At 46.6% G+C, this 13970-nt stretch overlaps 1 protein-coding gene across 3 annotated transcripts in view; it reads left to right on the top strand.

The window, feature by feature from the left end:
• APOH (apolipoprotein H) overlaps window positions 1–13970 on the top strand; it is a 90717-nt gene that overhangs the window by 15213 nt on the left and 61534 nt on the right. The window contains exons 1-2 of one of the 3 annotated variants that reach the window (XM_063798094.1): window positions 10520–10699; window positions 12331–12609. The exons of 1 other annotated variant lie outside the window; for it this stretch is intronic. The gene's annotated coding sequence lies outside the window, so the exon portion shown is untranslated. Of the gene's footprint in view, window positions 1–10519; window positions 10700–12330; window positions 12610–13970 lie in introns of those variants that run through there. One more of the 3 variants, XM_063798092.1, reaches the window with a different exon arrangement.

Genomic DNA, 13970 nt, shown 5'->3' with positions numbered 1-13970 from the left:
ACAAGAGCGAAACTCCATCTAAAAAAACAATAATAAAATAAAATTTTGAGCGTGGGGGCATCTGTGGATTATCTTTCTAGTTTTCAGTGAAATCTCCTGCATCAGCAGGAAAGTAGGGGAATACTGGAGAGGATAGGTGGCCTTCTTGCCCCCTCATCATTCCAGATTAACATAAAGGGATTTGGAAATAAATTCCCCTTTTGGTGCCTGTGAAACAGGAGATTGTCAAAAGGGGTGTTAATTAGTCTCTTCTCTCTCTCTTGGTCTGTTGGGACTGCTATAACAGAATACTACAGACTGGGTGACTTACAAACAATGAGCATTTAGCTCGGCTGGGTGGCTCATGTCTGTAATCCCAACACTTTGGGAGGGCGAGGCAGGCAGATCACAAGGTCAAGAGTTTGAAACCAGCCTGGCCAACATGATGAAACCCTGTCTCTACTAAGAAAATAAAAATTAGCCGGGCATGGTGGTGCGTGCCTGTAATCCCAGCTATTTGGGAGGCTGAGGCAGGAGAATCGCTTGAACCCAGGAGGCAGAGGTTGCAGTGAGCCGAGATCAAGCCATTGCACTCCAGCCTGGGCAACAGAGTAAGACTCAGCCTCTGACCAAAAAAAAAAAAAAAAAAGAGCATTTATTTCTCACAATTCTGGAGTCTGGGAAGTCCAAGATCAAGGTGCTGGCAGATTTGGCATCTGGTGAGGGCCACTTTCTGGCTTAGAGATGACACCTTCTTGCTGTGTCCTCACAGGTTGAGGACGAGACTCTCCCGAGTCTCTTTTGTAAGGGCACTAATCCCATTCACGATGGCTTTGCCCTCATGACCTGATCACCTCCCAAAGGCCTCCCCGCCTGATGCCCGAAGGTTGGGAGTTAGGATCTTAGCGTATGAATTTGGGAGGAAATATAAACATTGTCTGTAGCACCTCTGTTTCCTTGCTTCCCCGCCTCTGCCTGGAGGCTGATACTCAGATTGCCTGGGGCTTTTGTTTGTTTGTTTTGTTTTTGTTTTTGTTTGTTTGTTTTGTTTTGCTTTGAGATGGAGTTTCTCTCTTGTTGCCCAGGCTGGAGTGCAGTGGTGTGATCTTGGCTCATTGCAACCTCCATCTCCCAGGTTCAAGTGATTCTCCTGCCTCAGCCTCCCAAGCAGCTGGGATTACAGGCATGTGCCACCATGCCCAGCTAATTTTTTATTTTTAGTAGAGATGGGGTTTCACCATGTTGGCCAGGCTGGTCTCCTGACCTCAGGTGATCTGCCCACCTCAGCCTCCCAAAGTGCTGGGATTACAGGTGTGAGCCACTGCACCCAGCCTGTTTTTGTTGTTTTTCTGAGATGGAGTCTTGCTCTGTTGCCCAGGCTGGAGTACAGTAGCAGGATCTCAGCTCACTGCAACCTCCACCTCCTGGGTTCAAGTGATTCTTCTGCCTCAGCCTCCTGAGGAGCTGGGATTGCAGGCACCCGCCGTCACGCCTGGCTAATTTTTGTATTTTTAGTAGAGACTGGGTTTTGCCATGTTGGTCAGGCTAGTCTTGAACTCCTGACCTCAAGTGACCCACCAGCCTTGGCTTCCCAAAGTGCTAGGATTGCAGGCATGAGCCACCATGCCGGGCCTCGGAGTGCCTGGTGTTTTAAGGATATCATCCAATCTTTCCCTCTTTGTGCCCAAGAATCCAGACTCTGAACCAGCCGTGCCTCTCATGAAAAAAACAGAACATCTTTGCTGCCCCCTTGCCCTGTCACCATCCTTTCTCTGAACCCTCGCTGCCTTCCTCTACTCTGCTGCTGCCAGTCTCCAGGTCACTGGCACCGCAAACACATCCAGCTGCCTCAGGGAAGGCATGCTTGTGCCATATCCTCTCAAGCATGGTGGGCAAAGTCCATAGCTCCTGGCTTGTGGTCTTACTCACACATATTGCAGACTCCTTGGAATCAAAGGCGAAAGCCAAGGTTCCTGTCTTTAAAGAGCTCAGAGTCTACTTGTTTTTGTTTTTGGAGATAGGGTCTTGCTGTGTCACCCAGGCTGGAGTGCAGTGGCACAATCATAGCTCACTGCATCCTTCAACACTTGGTCTCAAGCAATCCTTCTACCTCAACCTCCTGAATAAATAGGACTGCAGGCACACATCACTGTGCCCAGGCGATTTTTTTTTTTTTTTTTTTTGATGGAGTCTCGCTCTGTCGCCCAGGCTGAAGTGCAGTGGCACATTCTCAGCTCACTGCAACCTCTGCCTCCTGGGTTCAAGCGATTCTCCTGCCTCAGCCTCCCCAGTAACCAGGATTACAGGCAGGTGCCACCACACCCAGCTAATTTTTGTATTTTTAGTAGAGATGGGGTTTTGCCATGTTGGCCAGGCTGGCCTCAAACTCCTGACCTCAAGTGATCTGCCCTCATCAGCATCCCAAAGTGCTGGGATTACAGGCCTGAGCCACTGCACCCAGCCATGGGTGATTTTTAATTTTTTTTTTTTTTTGTAGAGATAGTATCTCGCTATGTTGTCCAGGCTGGTCTCAAACTCCTAGCCTCAAGCAATCCCCCTGCCTTGGCTTCCCAAAGTGCATGAGCCACTGTGCCTGGCCTGGATCTATTTGTCTTGGTCCAGCGATCAATGATTTTGGGAGATGCTCTAACTTCATTTCATTTCTGAGTGATCATCCATCACAATAACCTTTCCACACTTTAGTCTTAAGTTCTTCTGATTTTCCAACTTATTTCACCAAATACTCATCTTTCAACAGATACTAAGGTGAACAGGAAGAGCTCTCATCCAAAGAAATTATCTAGGGGAAGAAAAAAAGGATTTAGTGAAAACCATTCACAACTCTTAATTTATCCTTTTACACAATTGAATTTTCAGATCTAGAGTGTCTTAATACACCTATAGCTATATCCATTTCTACCCGCTCCAATATCTAGAAAGTGTTGAAATATTAGACTGAACTATCAATCACCAATTATTTTGATAATATAAAATAGCTTCACCACCACAGTTTGTCTCAAGTTGCTTCATAGGAGAAACAGATCCATAGAGAAATAGATAAATGTATATTTTTAAGGAAGGATGTGAAGTATAGGGAGAGACCATCTCTTCATGCTGCAGTTGTATTCCTGTAGGAATGTACAAAATGGATTTCTATTTACTGGAAAAGATTCTGGGTGGATTTCAGATGTGGTCATCTGAGATGCTGGAGCCCTTATTCATCTGTACAGAACAGGCAGGGGGCTCCGAATTAATGAATCCCAGAACCAGAAACATTTCCACTTTACAACTAAGCGTGCTGGGACCAGACTTTCTCAAACAAAACAAAGTGGAGAGCTAAAGCCGTTGTGATTTTGCCTGAAACATTCGGCCAATTACAGCCAAAAATGTGTTCCCTAGAATTTTAGGAACACCGCCTCGTAGTTCTCCTTCACCCCTCTTGGGTGTTTGGGACAGAGAGAAGCAAACAAACAACTCAAGATAGGGGCAAAACCTGGCACCCTCCTCTTCCCATTTCTCCTTCAGTGATCTTAGTGATAAAGGTGCTTTGCTCGTCAGCTTGAGAGAAATTACACTGGCCGGGCAGAGTGGCTCATGCCTGTAATCCCAGCGCTTTGGGAGGCCAAGGCAGGCGGATCACGAGGTCAAGAAATCAAGACCATCCTGGCCAACATAGTGAAACCCCTTCTCACCAAAAATAGGAAAATTAGCTGGGCATGGTGGCACACACCTGTAGTCCCAGCTACTTGGGAGGCTGAGGCAAGATAATCGCTTGAACCCGGGAGGCAGAGGTTGCAGTGAGCCGAGATTGTGCCACTGCACTCCAGCCTGGTGACGGAGCAAGACTCCGTCTCAAAAAAAAAAAAAAATTGACATATTTTCAGTGAATCTACACAGAGGGAGTGTGTTTCCTCAAAAACATCCTGTTCCTGTGTTCCCTTTCTGTGAGTGACAGGGTTGGGGGTGGGGGGGGGTATGCTCTTTTTGCATTTGAACTAGTTTTAAACTTTTAAAAGAAAACTCAAGGGCATGTTAAAAATAAAATAAAATACAAACACAAATATTAGAGAAATGTTTCTCTCCCTAGTGCTCCCACTTCTCCAATCCCACAGAGATAACTTCTATTTTTTTTTTTTTTTTTTTTTTTTTTTTTTTGAGATGGAGTTTCGCTCTTGTCATCCAGGCTGGAGTGCAATGGCACTATCTTGGCTCACTGCAACCTCTGCCTCTTGGGTTCAAGCAATCCTCTTGCCTCAGCCTCCCAAGTAGCAGGGATTACAGGTGCCCACCACCATGCCCAGCTAATTTTTGTATTTTTAGTAGAGACAGGGTTTCACCATGTTGGTCAGGCTGGTCTCGAACTCCTGACCTCAGGTGATCCACCTGCCTCAGCCTCCTAAAGTGCTGGGATTACAGGCGTGAACCACCATGCCCAGCCCCCATAGACATAACTTCTGTATAATACTTGCCTTTGAAAGAAAAATATTCATATTGCACATGGTATCTTGATCAAGGTTTTTAAAAAATGAAAGACAAAATGCTTCAGATAGCCTCTTAATGCTCATCACAGATCTTTTTTAAAAATGACCAACAAATTGGCTCCTCCAGACATTTGGCATTAACTAGTTAACTGGCACCCATAGCTTAGGGCATCTTTGTCTAACCACATCAAAGAACGTCTTTAAATGTTTACGCAGCCTTGGAAGTGATCAGTACATGTCTGTGGATCAAATAGGTTGTATTTGGATCCCTAAAATGCTATTTCATGGAAAAATAATAAGTAAGCATGCAGCCATCACTTTTGGCCTCCTCTGCCACATAAAATATGCTTTAACATAGATTTCCACCAAAAAAAGCCTCAAGGAACAATCAGAAATTTAACCTGTGCTAAAGAGAGAGACAGAGAGAGAGAGAGAGAGAGACTGGTTATTGGAAAGGCTCTGAGTGGATTCATTCCAGATGTTTTTATTACTGCTGATTATCCAAGTGAGGACCAAAACTTTCTTTTACTTTTTATTTATTTACTAATTTTTGAGACAGGGTCTCATTCTGTCACCCAGGCTGGGATGTAGTGGTGTGATCACAGCTCACTACAGCCTCAACCACTGAGGGCTCAGATGATCCTCCCATCTCAGCCTCCCAAGTATCTGGGACTACAGGTGTGCACCACCACATCCACCTTATTTTTGTATTTGTAGAGATGAGGTCTCACTATGTTGCCCAGGCTGGTCTCGAACTCCTGGGCTTGGGTGATCTTCCTGTCTCTGCCTGCCAAAATTACAGGTATGAGCCACCATGCCCTGCCCTCTTTTACTTTTTTTTTTTTTCTTCTTCTTTTGAGACAGAGTTTCACTCTTGTTGCCCAGGCTGGAGTGCAATGGCGCGATCTTGGCTCACAGCAAACTCTGCCTCCCCGGTTCAAGTGATTCTCCTGCCTCAGCCTCCTGAGTAGCTGGGATTACAGGCATATATCACCACACCCAGCTAATTTTGTATTTTTGGTAGGGACGGGGTTTCTCCATGTTGGTCAGTCTGGTCTTGAACTCCTGACCCCAGGTGATCCACCTGCCTCGGCCTCCCAAAGTGCTGGGATTACAGGTGTGAGCCACCGCGCCCGGCCCCCTCTTTTACTTTTCATGAAGAAGATTGGAGCAATAACAGTAGAAAATGTGCAGCTATATTGGAAACTCTATCAATGTCAACTTGTTATGAAAGTCGCTACTCTTTTGTCCATTGTCTGAGAGATTCTGTAAACAGAAGCCTGTGGTCTCTGCCTCCTGCTCACCATCACTTTGCTTACAGGCTGAGGCTCCCAGAGGGGCTGGCTGAGCAGCTGGAGTCTTGTGTGTCTCCTTAGGCTAACAAAAAACCTAGACAGACAGCAAAACACTTGCATTCTTCAAGCTTTTCCTTGGGAGGATTTCTACTAGCAGATCAGTGGCACCTGATAGGAAGATTCATAAGCAAACAGGAATTCCATGTGTGTTATGTGAATTTGTACTAAAGGATGCAATTGAGGGCCGGGTGTGGTGACTCTCCTGTAATCCCAGCACTTTGGGAGGCTGAGGCGGGTGGATCACTTGAGGTCAGGATTTTGAGACCAGCGGGGCCAACATGGTGAAACCCCATCTGTATTAAAAATACAAAAATTAGCCACGTGTGGTGGCAGGCACCTGCAGTCCCAGCTGCTTGGGAGACTGAAGCAGGAGAATTGCTTGAACCTGGAAGGTGGGAGGTTGCAGTGAGCCGAGATTGCGTCACTTCATTCTAGCCTGGGCAACAAAGACTCCAAAGAGGAACGTAATTGACATTCTGTAGCTCCTTGATAGTGCTTCATGGACCCTCAAAAAATAAAGGAGAGAATAGTGTTTTAGAGTCAAACAGATCTAGATGTAGTTCCCAGCGCCAATCCATTTGACTGTGTGACCTGGATAATTTAACCTCCCTGAACCTCCATTTCCTCTTCTGTAAAGTGGGAATAATAATGAACATCCCTCCAAAAGCTGCTGGAAGAACTAAGTGAGATGGAGTCCATGAGGCCCAAAGCCCAGTACCTGGCACATAGTAGATGCTCAATAAATCTAAGTTCCCTACCGAAGACATATATATTGGGGATGGAAGAGAGAAAGGATCACAAGGGGAGAAAAAAAGGAAGACAAGGAAGGAGAAAGCCGGGGCCAGCAGGAGTAAGAATCAGTAAAACGTATTTTCTCATGCGACTCTCCTTGAGTTTGTTTGCACTCCTCTTTCTTGAGTGTGTGCTTTTCTCTTTGCAATAAATCTCTGTAATTTCATTATTTTCTGACCCACCTTTGAATGCCTTCTTGTGATGATGTCAAGAGCCTGGACACCAGCCGGGGTTGAGGTCCCATCAGTGTTTGGGGACCTCCCCCAGCCCACTGGTGTCATCTTTATGGCCATCCAGGCTGGAGTGTCGTCGCCGAATTCTAGAACCACTGGCAGTTTGTAAATCCTACTCCAATATTAGTCGGAGTCTTCTCACTCTCTGGAGTTACTGCTAATTTCTTCCTTGTTCCTTGGCATCAACTGCAGCCTGACTCCCCTCAGCTGTAGCGACTCTGCTCCCTCTGGCTGGAAAACCCAGTTCATCCTGATGGGATGAGAGGGAGGTGGGAAGGTTTCAACCTATACTGAGTAGCCCTGAGGAGCTACCGTCCTTCCTGACTGGAAGCTAATGAGGGTGGAGGGTAAAATCCCACACCGTGCAGTGGCTAGGTGGCTTCCAAGGAGCACTGTGACTTTTTTCTGGGAAGGATCTTCTGTTTTCCCAAGGGACCAGCTGTGGCAAGACACTGACCCTGGTTGGGAGCTGTTTCATTTTTCCTGTCTCTCTTTAAACTCGGCTTTTTGGCTGGGCACGGTGGCTCACACCGGTAATCCCAGCAATTTGGGAAGCTGAGGTGGGTGGATCACTTGAGATCAGGAGGTCGAGACCAGTCTGGTCAACATGGTGAAACCCTGTCTCTACCAAAAATACAAAAATTAGCCAGGTGTGGTGGCGCACGCCTGTAGTCTCAGCTATTTGGGAGGCTGAAGCATGAGAATGACTTGAACCCAGGAGGCAGAGGTTGCGGTGAGCAGAGATCACGTTGCTGCACTCCAGCCTGGGCAACAGAGTGAGACTCCATCTCAAAAACAAAAACAAAAACAAAACAAAAAAACCCCTGCTTTTGCAAGTTTCTCTCCCCACGCTGCTGCTTCTTACTTCACACAAAAGTTTAGTGAACATTTTGGACACAGTAAGATAGGCCTCCTAGATACTGCCCTCTGGAATGCCAAATCCAGGCCTCTGATTCTTAATGGGTCCCTTCAAGGTCCCTGTTTATTGGCTGTGCTGAATCATCTCTACTTCCAAGTTGTACTTGGTGATAAATGTTCAGATGGATATCAGCAGGCTTGTGACTTTCAAATGAAACCTACAGCTTGTCTGGCTTTTCTTTGAAAGCCTCCCTGTTTTCAAAGCCCCAGGGGCCACGGATCCCTGGAGAACACTAGGGCTCCAGGGATGCCTAGATGCCAAGGCAGTCAGCCAAGGGTCTAGGAATGCCTGTCTTCTGTCATGGCCATGGAGGTGGCCAATTGTAAGGGCTGAGCTCTTGCACTTGGCATTTCATCAGCTGAGGACCATGAGCAATACACTGTGGGGACCACATCTACGCCTTACAATGACCCTAATTGGAACGATCAACAGAGCCAGGCTGATGTAAGAAAAATAAATCATATGGTGACTTGTTTAGTGGAGGGAATAAAAAATGTACCAGGCTGGGCATGGTGGCTCACGCCTATAATCTCAGCACTTTGGGAGGCAGAGGTAGGTGGATTGCTTCATCTCAGGAATTTGAGACCAGCCTGGGCAACACGGCAAAACCCCATTTCTACAGAAAATACAAAAATCAGCCAGGCGTGCTGGCATGTGCCTGTAGTCCCAGGTACTTAGGAGGCTGAGGTGGGAGGATGGCTTGGGCCTAGGAGGTGGGGGTTGTAGTTAGTTAAGATCGTGCCAATGCACTCCAGTCTGGGCAACAGAACCAGACCCCATCTCAAAAAAAGAAAAAATAAAAGGAAATAAAAAATGTACTGGTAAGCCTGTGAACTATAATAAAATAAGGGGAATAACTCAAGGAAAGGATGACAACCCAGATTTGTGTCGGGGTGCCTTGTGGAAGCCCTAACGAAATATACTAACATTGACCCCCAATGCTGATGCTGGACAGATTTTACTAGGGACACACTTTATTAACCAGTCAGCACCTGACATCAGAATAAAATTACAGAAATTGGCTTGAGGACCCTAAATGCCTATTAATCAAATGCTTGATGTGGCTTTTGGGGTATTTAGTAATAGGGACGGGGCTGGAGAGGCTGAAAGGACCCAGCATGGCAAACAACAGAACAGACATCATGCTCCAATGACAGCAGTTGCTGTAAGCAGTGCCATGTAACCTCAGGGTCACCCGGGGGGATGCTTCGCCCATGGACCAAACAGGCCTAACAGCAAACCTGCAGGCAATGGTTGCTGCTTCAAGTGTGGGAAGCCAGGACATTGGAGTGAAGACCGTCCCAGTCAGGGGACCCCACCTAGACCCTGTCCTGCAAGCAGGAGGGCCATTGGAAAAGGGATTACCTTCAGCTCCAAAGGGAAAGGAGAATGCCCGATGCCATCATGGCTGTAACTAGACCAAGGTTCCTGGTGGCTCCCACAAAAGGCATGGTCATCACAACTGAGGAGCCTCAGTGATTCTTCACGTGGCTGGTAAGAATATTAATTTTTGGCCGGGCGTGGTGGCTCACGCCTGTAATCCCAGCACTTTGGGAGGCCGAGGCGGGTGGATCACGAGGTCAGGAGTTCAAGACCAGCCTGGCCAAAATGGCAAAACCCCATTTCTACTAAAAATACCAAAAATTAGCCAGGCGTGGTGGCAGGCTCCTGTAATCCCAGCTACTCGGGAGGCTGAGGCAGGAGAATCGCTTGAACCCGAGAGGTGGAGGTTGCAATGGGCCGAGATCGAGCCACTGCACTCCAGCCTGGGTGACAGAGTGAGACTCTGTCTAAAAAAAAAGAAAATTAAATTTTTTCTTTACAGGCGTGAGCCACCACGCCCAGCCAAGAATATTAATTTCTTTTTCTTTTCTTTTTGAGACAAGTTCTCACTCTGTCACCCAAGCTGGAGAGCAGTGGCGTGATCAGGGCTCACTGCAGCCTTGACCTTCTGGGCTCAAGTAATCCTCCCACCTCAGCCTTCCGAGTAACTGGGACTATGGGCAGCCCTGATCATGCCTAGCTAGTTTTTTTTTTTTTTTTTTTTTTTTTTTTTTGTAGAGACAGAGTTTCACCATGCTGCCCAGGCTGGTCTTGAACTCCTGGGCTCAAGCAATTCATCCGCCTCAGCTTCCCAAAGTGCTGGGATTACAGGTGTGAGCCACTGTGCCCGGCAAATATTAATTTCTTAATTGACTCAGTGGCCAGTTACTCTGTCCTGAACTGCCACTCTGGGCCCTTATTCTCCAAAAGCTGCACTGTCATGGGTGTCAATGGCACCCCCAAATCAAAACACTTTACCCCTAAGCTACAGGCTAGAAAACTATATGGTAACTCATGAGTTTCTGGTTATGCTGGAATGTCCTACTCTTTTATTGAGACAGGACTTCCTAGCCAGCTTTGGAGCCACTTTACATTTATCAGGCCCTCCTTCTTGGCAATGCTTGTATTTTCTAAACCAGCCTCAGAAAAACAGGAGATCCTCCATAAAATAAAGTTTTAAGTAGACCCATAAGTATGGGACCAAGAAACCCCTTGCAAAGCAATACATGCTCAGCCTGTGATCATCTCTTTTTTTTTTTTTTTTGAGATCGGAGTCTCGCTCTGTCGCCCAGGCTGGAGTGCAGTGGTGCGATCTCGGCTCACTGCAAGCTCCGCCTCCCGGGTTCAAGCCATTCTCCTGCCTCAGACTCCCAAGTAGCTGGGACTACAGGCGCCCGCCACCACGCTCGGCTAATTTTTTTTGTATTTTTAGTAGAGACGGGTTTCACCATGTTAGCCAGGATCGTCTCGATCTCCTGATCTTGTGATCTGCCTGCCTCAGCCTCCCAAAGTGCTGGGATTACAGACGTGAGCCACTGCACCCAGCCGTGATCATCGCTTTAAAGACAAAAACAATTTCCCATGCAAGAGCCAATATGCCCTCAAACCGGGAGCCAGGTGAGGACGCCAACCTTTAATTGAGAAGTTTTTAAAACAGGGCCTCCTGGTTCTATGTCAGTCAGTCTCTTTGTAATACTCCTTCCCTCCCTGTCCAAAAACCAAATGCAGAATAATCATCTAGTTCAAGACTTAGGAGCTATTAATGAGGTTGTAATTACCTTACATTCTATAGTGTCAAATCCTTTTTAATTACTTATTTATTTTTTTGAGACGGAGTCTTGCTCTGGAGTGCAGTGGCGCGACCTCAGCTCACTGCAACCTCTGCCTCCCAGGTTCAAGCAATTCTCCTGCGTCAGCCTCCGGAGTAGCTGGGACTACAGGCACGCACCACCATGCTTGGATAATTTTTGTATTTTTAGTAGAGACGGGGTTTCATCATGTTGGCCAGGCTGATCTCGAACTCCTGACCTCAAGCGATCCACATGCCTCGGCCTCCCAAAGTGCTGGGATTACAGGCGTGAGCCACTGCGCCCAGCCCTATAGTGTCAAATCCTTATACCATATTTACCCAAATACCAGAGACACCAATTGATTCACGATATTAGATTTCAGTAATGCTTTATTTTGTATCCTTTTATACTCTGACTCTCAATTTTTGTTTGCTTTTGGGTGGACTAATCCTGAAACTAATTTTACCCAGCAGTACACCTGGATAGTACTGCCTCAGGGCTTTAAGGATAGCCCTCACTTGTTCAGAAATGCTTTGCCACAAGAATTAAGAGAGCGGCCGTGTGCATGGGCTCACACCTGTAATCCCAGCACTTTAGGAGGCTGAGGCAGGTGGATCACGAGGTGAGGAGATTGAGACCATCCTGGCTAACATGGTGAAACTCCATCTCTACTAAAATACAAAAAATTAGCCAGATGTGGTGGCACACGCCTGTAGTCCCAGCTACTCCGGAGGCTGAGGCAGGGGAATCGCTTGAACCAGGGAGGTGGAGGTTGTAGTGAGCCAAGATAGAGGCATTGCATTCCAGCCTGGCAGCAGAGCGATTTTCTGTCTCAAAAAAAAAAGAGATAGATTCATTCTTTGATGTTATACATTATTATTATTATCTGTTTTAATATTAGTCACTGTTGTACAGAAACCAGCCAGTTATTGATCAGGCAACTACATGATGGGAATAGAATATTTGGGAATAAGATAATTAAAATAACTATGGGCAGTCTTATTATTGTAGGGGTCATGAAAGAGGCAAATGGATTTTCATTCATTTTAATTCTCAAGGGGTTTTGTTCTTCTATGATTAGAACTTTTTTTAGCATTAGGTTTGCACCGCAGTTCTGATAAATTTCCATCTTTTTCCAGGAATCTTCATGAATATTCCACCCCTTAATTCAATAAACCCATAAATGTAGGGACTCCAAACCCCATTGCACTTGCACTTCCCTTTCTTAAGTGTGTAATTCTGCCTTTGCAATAAATCTCTGTACTTTCACTGAAAGAAAAAAAAAAAAAGGTCTCACTCTGTCACCCAGGCTGGAGTGCAGTGGTGCTATCACTGCTCACTGCATTTCAACCTCCAGGGCTCAAGCCATCTTCTCACCTCAGCCTCCCAAGTAGCTGGGACTACAGGCACAGGCCACCATGCCCGGCTAATCTTTTTATTTATTTATTTATTTTTTAGAGACAGGGTCTTGCTATGTTGCTCAGGCTGATCTTGAACTCCTGGCCTCAAGCAATCCTACCACCTCAGCCTTCCAAAGTGCTGGGATTACAGGCATAAGCCACCATACCTGGCCATGATAAAACTCCTTTTCGTCATGGAGAAAATCCTCAGTGCTCCACGCTCAGCTGCTACATGTTCCAGAGCTTCACTTCTCCCTCCCGCAGTTCAGCCTTTGGCCATTTCATTCCTCATTAGCACCTTCCCTGGGAAGAAGAAGAGAGAGAAGCTGGAACTCAGGTCAGTCAATTTTGCTATTAGTAACTCTTGCCAAGATTGAGTTGGGGAGAGGAAAAGAAGCAGTCAAAATAAAGGTTAGGAATTATGTGTATATTTTTATGATATACCTGTCTATCTCTCTGTCTCTCATTTCTCTCTTTTTATTTTCTTTTTTTTTTTTTTGAGATGGAGTCTTTCTCTGTTGCCCAGGCTGGAGTGCAGTGGCACTGTGTCAGCTCACTGCAAGCTCCACCTCCCGGGTTCACACTATTCTCCTGCCTCAGCCTCCTGAGTAGCTGGGACTACAAGCGCCCACCACCACACCTGGCTAATTTTTTGTATTTTTAGTAGAGACGGGGTTTCACCATGTTAGCCAGGATGGTCTCGATCTCCTGGCCTTGTGATCCGCCCGTCTCGGCCTCCCAAAATGCTGGGATTACAGGCATGAGCCACTGCGCCTAGCCCTCATTTCTCTTTACTGAAACATCTCTGTAGAAAAGTCTGGGTCCCATGTCTCCAGTTCCTCACCCCCACTCATTGCTTAACCCCACTCCCAATCCAGTGTTCTGCTAGGTTTGTCTTTTCCAAGGCCATGAGTAATCTCTTGGTTGCCAAATCATAGGGCCTTTTCTTATCTGTGTGATATTGGAATGGCTAACCTTAACACTCACTGTTCAGATAGCCAGCTATGCCCTTATCTTCTGAGAATACTTGTTGTCTACCCAACTCCATTTTCCCCTTCTGCTTTGCAATGCTTTTCTAGGGATATGTGCCCATCTAAGATACTACACTCCTAAACTCCTTTGCAGCTGTGACCAGTGAGATATGAGCAGGATTATGCACAGAGAAAGGCAGCCTAGAAAGCCATCAGCCACTTCTTCTGGCGGCTTGGACAGGATCCTGACTGTAGCCTCCTTTTTCCAGCCAGCCAGGGCTTTGGAGGCCTGAGATCATTACATCCTAATGAAATTTCCTTTTCCCGAATACAGCTGTGGTCTAAGCAGCCTCCTGTAGAATAAGTGTTCTGGGAGGCTGCAGCTATACCTTTGGGGGTCCCTGAGAAAGGGAACGGGAAATTCATTTGGGAGAAGAGGGTTTCTGTGTGAAGCATTGAGAATGATCCTTGGTTGTTCTTTCTGGTGCAAAGAGTGACATATCGAGAGACAACAGAGCTGTAGGGGATAGGGACAGGAGCCCCACCTAAGCACCAGCACGAGCCAGGCTGGAAGGGGGACCTCTTAGCTTGAGCAGCATGGAAATGCCCAGGTTCCTGCTTGTGCTTAGAGAATTGGAGGAGATTGGAGTGAGAAGTGCTCTGCAGAAGCCTCTGGAAGTCAATCTGACACCTCAGCGGAGGATGAGAAGCAGGCCCCATCAGGAGG

This window comes from Pan troglodytes, chromosome 19, assembly GCF_028858775.2.
Source record: "Pan troglodytes isolate AG18354 chromosome 19, NHGRI_mPanTro3-v2.0_pri, whole genome shotgun sequence".
Lineage (NCBI taxonomy): Eukaryota > Metazoa > Chordata > Mammalia > Primates > Hominidae > Pan > Pan troglodytes.
This window is presented reverse-complemented; position numbering and strand designations above follow the sequence as displayed.